The following is a 6,632-nucleotide window of genomic DNA, read 5'->3' as shown; positions in this document are numbered from 1 at the left end:
TTGTAGCTTCGTAAAATTACGGTTGAACCACTGATGTGTCATGTGGACTATTTTAATGATGTCTTTACTACATTTCTGTGCCTTGCCTATGGTAGTACTCTTGCTGTCTGTGAAGAGTCTGAAAGCTCTCGGATTATTTCAGAAATATCTTCATTTGTGTTCTGAAGATGAACGAAGGTCTTACAGGTTTGTAACGACATGAGGGTGAGTAATTTGACAGAATTTTCATTTTTGGGTGAACTATCTCTTTAAAGATTACTTGAAGAGTAAAAAATCAGTGAATTCTAATTTTATTTTCTATATATATTAGTGGTTTTCTACTCTTTAAGTAATATATATATATATATATTATATATGTATATATGAAGAGCTCATTTGCAAAAACAGATAACTCCGTTTATAACAATTCTCAAAAATCATGTTTTTTCATTGTGCATTCCAATTATTCTCAATCAAACTGCAGTTGGGTTATTTTGATTAGGTTAAAAAATAACAAAAATACAGCTAATTAAAACAATAAAACACAATACAAACATGATAACAATAAAAATAAAACAAAAAACAGAGTTATCAGTTTTTGCAAATAAAATCTTCACATATATATATGTTTTAACATAACCAGCTGTGTGTGTGTGTGTATATTTAAATATTTAAATGTGTTTTCTAATAATTGTTGCAGGTGCTTGCAGAATTTCATCGAATCACAAACCAAAATCTCCTTCTACACAACAAACTCAAAAAAAAACTGATTAACTCATGCATACACAGCCCATACAAAAAAAGGTAGCACAAATCCAACATCAAACCTCATTGGTTCTCACACACCACATGACTGACATGACACCCAAGAACCAGTGATGTTTGATGTAATATATATTTCCACCATTTTTATTTAATTTGACTCTGTTCATCATTCAAAGTGATTGCATTGCTTCATAAGAATACCAGTCGAGTCATGGAAGTTGTGGTCATCATTGACTTTTCTATTATAAACAAGAAAATATAAAAATTTTAGTCTAATTAAAGTCTAAATTGCTAGTTTTGTGTTTTGTCTTTCAGGACAAGGATGACATCAATGTCATTCGAACTCTTGTTCTGGCAGGTCTACCACTTTATCTGAAGGAAGACTCCTCAGACGTTTTCAAGACCCACAAGGTAGGACAAATATAAGGCCTGTGTTATTCATATTTACTTGGCAATATTTTGACCTTTTAGTTGATATCAGCATAAATTAATGCTTTGGGAATAGTAAGCTGAATAGTTGAGCATTCAGGTAATCTTAAAGGGTAGTTTTCCAAAAAATCATTATTATATAATTAATTTTACTCACCGTCATGCAATTCCAAGTCCATAAGACTTGGATCTTCGAAACAAAAATTGTTTTAAAATTCTTTCTCCATTTATTTTGTCTGTCCATTGAAAGTGTAGGCAATCTATTATCAAGTGTTAAAAATTTATTTATGATTTATTCAAATGCACATACATAGAGCACATCAAATATGGTAAACTGGTAAATCTCAGATTCACTTGCTTATATATTATATAGCATATTTTAAAAACTTTTTGTGGATAATGAGGAAATTACGTCTCTCCAAGTGTATTCCAAACGACTACATAATGGCACGCACGTGCCCTGCTCACTCCAAAATCCCCACTCGTATTCATATTGGTACGAATACACGTACCGTTAAACCCCTAATATATATGTGTGTGTATATATATATACTGTATATATTATTTTGGTAAATTAACATTTTGCAGATTCTGCAAGGTATTTGTAAACTTTTGACCTCAACTGTATATATATATATACACACACACATACAGTTGAGGTCAAAAGTTTACATACACCTTGCAGAATCTGCAAAATGTTAATTTACCAAAATAAGATATACAGTATATAACATTACAGACCATTGAACAGACTGTATGCCTCTTCTTTACAACTTTGTTGTCATTCAAGAACATTTAAATATGGTGTCTGGCCTGACTAGGGTATGTTTGTTTTGTTTACATGTAGAGACATGTTCTAACAAAGATTATTTCCATGCATTTAGAGAGATGAGATCGACCAGGCACAAAAGGCAGCAGTTGCCATCATTGCGGTTAAGGAGTATGAGGGAACATTGCCTTTCAACCCACTAGATGTTCTGATTGTCCTTGAAGATGATGTTGTGATTTCTTCCAAATCCTGGGTCAGTTTACTGGTGCTGCTTTTTGGGCTACTGTTTGCCCTTCACATCAGCTACCCCAAGAAGCTGATTGTTTTTTTTAATTCATACAAAAGGTACTGTTGAAACTTGATGACGGGAAGGCTAGGCCAAAATTGCTGGCACTTAAAAATTAACTTTTGAATTAGTATTATGAAATCCACCATGTTACCGGTACTGTTAAGAATGCAGATGAATTTGCACAGTATGTTAAAAGAGCAGTTGTTGAATTTTTTTAAAATGAAGTGTTCAGGTATTAAAGGAATTGTTGATTTATTCCATGGAAAATTTTATTTTTGATAACATTGTTTTAATATTGTATTTTGTTGTGCTGCACAGCCCACATGTTGATAAACTTTGAGTGAAATAAATTTTTTATTTCAATAAATACTATTCAAATTAACCTTGTCCTGTCCTCATTGCTTTATACAAATGTTAGTTTTTGCTTAGTCTTATGGAACTTTATTAATGTGAGTTCAGTCAACTTAAACCATTTAAGGCAACCGGTTTCCTTAAACCATTTGAGTAGCTATTTGAACTGAGTTAAGTTGTTAGAACTCAATTAGATTTTATTAATTGAACTCATAAGGTTTTGTAAGGGAAACAGGTCAATTTAGCTCAAAGGGAATCATTTAAGATTTGAAAGGGAATTTGGACAGAATCCCTGCTTTACTGCTGATCACTGAGACGGCCAGCGATTCATTGAACGAGCCGCACAACATCAACTCTGCAATGGATATTAATATTAAAAGTATAGTGAAAACACTATTTATTAGCACAGTAACAAGATCGGCAGTTTAAGACATTAACTTGTGAGCACAAAACACAAGATACTTCTCTTTTCAATATAAATAAGGATTTATTGGATAAATCTAAGACATATAACTAATCTAACACATAAACACACGCATTCACACAAGCTGCAGAAAGACAGAAAGTGAGGAAATAATTAGTTTAAGAGAATGAAAATGTGTAATCCCAAGTTTACAGCAATGTGTGCAATTGCATAGATATGAACAATCACTTAATTAACCCTCGCATTGAGTTCCTCAATGAGGTTAAAATTTATATTAAATGCACCAGTTCAGCTAGGATCTGGAGGTACTTGCATTGCGTTGCCTGTACGGGGGTTCCCTTTGTTGTGGTTCAGTCTTGGGAAGCCAGTGGTTGGGCATTGGCGATGACGCGGAGTTGTGGTTGAAGTTGAAGTTTTAGACGGCACTCTTTCGGAGACATGGCATTAGGCAAAACTTAACTCGGAACACGAAACTCTCAACGGAAAATAAAATAAACTAAAGTAAAGAAATAGAAGTAAAGTTTGACGAGACTAGGTGGCGTTTCTCCTCATGGTTTTGGAGGAGCTGGCGTGTAAGCCAGAGCACGCTCAAAGAGGGCAAAAAGGTGATGACCGAAAAGCACAGCTAGAAGCCATGACAAAAAAAGAAGAGGATGAGGGTGTCTGCGAAGAGAGTTGAAGAGAGAAGAGTTGAAGAGAGTGATTTGATGGTGTCCTGAGTATTTAAACTGGGCTTTTGGACACCTCCCAAATGGTGTTTTGACCAATTAGATGCTGTCTTTGCTGGGGGTGTTGTATATTTCTCCTCCCAATTCATAAATCAAAATGTTATCTCATCACATGGAGTTTTCCCGCTCTTGCAGAGTATACTTTTGGACATGATTTCTATAACAGGAATATGATACATTTGACAAAGAATTGATTGGAAGAAACGTTTCAAGTAAGAAGATTCAAACACACACATACTAAACATGAATATGGACCTATAAACTATTCAATAGTTATTCAAAATGCATACACAATAAATTATTAAAACGTGATAGTCTAATATGTGGGTTAGATACATAATATGGAGTTATGCATAGAAATTATTAGTTGCTCACAAGTCCTTTTAGTGTCATTTAGATGCATGGGAAGGCAGTTTCTGTGTCATTCTGTGGATGAGGACATCTTCTGTGAAGACCAGAGAGTTAAGAGGTCTGTAAGGAATCTCAGTCTGTTCTTTGTCTCCTAGGTGGGGGGAAGTCAATCCACAGAGCTTGTGATTGTGGTTACTATCACGTGATGGTCATGCTGTCATCTCTTTGACCATTTAATCTTGATTACTTGCCCTAAAATTTACAATCTCCTTCCTGAGTTGTTATGATCAGTGTGTTCCTTTTGTGTTAATATTGAAAGCTGTTCTGTGAAAGAGTTGGTTAGGCTTGCTTCAGACTTGCTAGTGCTAGGATCTGATTTATGGACACCCTGTTGTCGTCTGCCTTTCTGTGGAATTCGGCTCCTCATGTTTCAACTACGTTCTTGATCAAATATTAAATTGTCTGATTCGGTCTGATACCCTACAGTTTGTTTACTGAACTTAAAACTTTTAAGTTACCAGTACTCTGATTTATTGAGTAAATCAACACATAAATATTGAGTCATGTGCACTTATATTTTAAATTTAGCAGTACTCATATGTATTGGTTTCAAAACTTAAATGGTTTAAGGCAATCTGTTTCCTCAAACGGTTTGAGTTAACCTAACTTTGTCAGGTTTTACAGTGCATCATTAAGACATGTTTTACTTCAAACTGTTGCTTCTGGATAAAATATGATTCCTCTATCCATAACATTTCTTTCTTCAGTGAAAAAAAGTTTTCTAATTTTTTTCATCTGGATGGCCTGAGGGTGAGTTTTGATGTTTATTTAAAAAGTTGCCAGATGAGTCGTGATGTCTTGCATTTACATATACAAACATGATTCAACACTTATACCTAATTACTCAGCGTAATGTTTAGAGCTTTTCATATTTGATGTTCAAATAACAAACCTTTTTTATTTTCACTTTGTCCAAGCTTCACTTTTATTTTTCAGAAGTGATTTACAGTGACGTTTATGGCTGTAGCTAATCTTAATGTCCACAGATTATGACTCACACTGGGAAGGTCTGAAAGCCACAAATGTGTCACCACTCAAAATACTGCATAACGCCCTTCAGCTGAATGTAACATGCAACCGCTGGATCCAAGCGCATGCATCAGCAGCTTTTCATCTTTTCCACTAACAACATATTCTCCCTCTTGATTGCAAGTGCTTCTGTCGGTTCTCCATCAGAAACTTCTAAATAGCATAAAGAAAGTTCATAATAGAGTACTGAGAAATGTTACTATTTTATGGACATTTTTTTAAGCCACCGAAAAAAACAAAACAAGAAAGGGCTAAGCTATATAGCATTTAATAATAAAAGGCCAATTATTATATTAAAGGTCATCCAGTTAACTTAGTAAATATCACAGAATAATGTATTTTTTAAAAATGGGAAAGAGAATTGACCATGCATATCCGGGTAAACATAATATTGCTTTCTCCAATGAAAAAGTCATCTCATCTGAATGCAATGAGACATATGCAAAGATCAAGCACTGTTAACAAGCAAAAACAGTTCTAAACAAACATTTCGGTGGATTTTGTGAGAGGACAACAGGGGACAGATTTGTATTTATTTTTTACTGGAAGAAGTGCTATTATGAATTATGTATTTTGTCTGGAAGCGATGATTTAAAGTTAAAATGCCTTGATGATGAATTTAATGAATAAATTTAAAAAAAAATGAAATTCCAATTTCCATAATGTAATTGTTAAGAGTTTTAAATTACTACTGTAATGAAAATTCTAAGAAATTAATATAACCACTGTATTTGTAGTGTTTATTAAAATACATTATTTAAATTTAATTTAATTAAAAAATTTAAAATGAAGGTTAATTTACTAATTTAGATTTAAGGTACATTTTTTAATTAATATAATGATGTAATCAAACAAATGAATGAAAAAAATTGATTCACATAAAATACATATTATATATAATATAATTGTTTATTTAACTATCAAACACAGATTGCACTGAATCTCTTTTTCTGTCATTCCAATTCCTATTCATTATCCTGTGGGACATGGCCAAATCAATTAAAATTCATCTTATTTGTATATTTTGTCTGTATTCTAAGTGCTTACTGGTTCCCTCTCTACAGCTGACTGACCTCAGTGCCTGTTGACAATCATCCTCTGTGTCACACTTGAATAATTTCTCATCTTCTGGGTGCGGCTGCACAAACATTGACTTGTCTTATGCTCTCATGCTGTCAGCGGGTGGTACACCACAAACTAATGTTTATTTAAAATGTCTCGCCATCGTTTACTCCAAGAGCTCTGAATGTTCTCTCACCACTGGGCTGACCCATCACTTTAAGAGGGGTTTGTACACTCTGCCTGTATATATTTATCAAGACGGCATCGACCCTGCAAGGCCTGGGCTTTTGTATCCCACGGCACAGTCGACAGATCCTTCCTCCATATAAAATGTGTCAGGAAGTATATAATTAATGTTAATGTCTGATCGAAAAGTGAGTTTGTTAAATCATCCAC

The sequence above is a fragment of the Sinocyclocheilus grahami genome, unplaced genomic scaffold (assembly GCF_001515645.1).
Source record: "Sinocyclocheilus grahami isolate Dianchi unplaced genomic scaffold, SAMN03320097.WGS_v1.1 scaffold712.1, whole genome shotgun sequence".
Classification (NCBI taxonomy): Eukaryota; Metazoa; Chordata; class Actinopteri; order Cypriniformes; family Cyprinidae; genus Sinocyclocheilus; species Sinocyclocheilus grahami.
Note: the sequence above shows the minus strand (reverse complement) of the source record.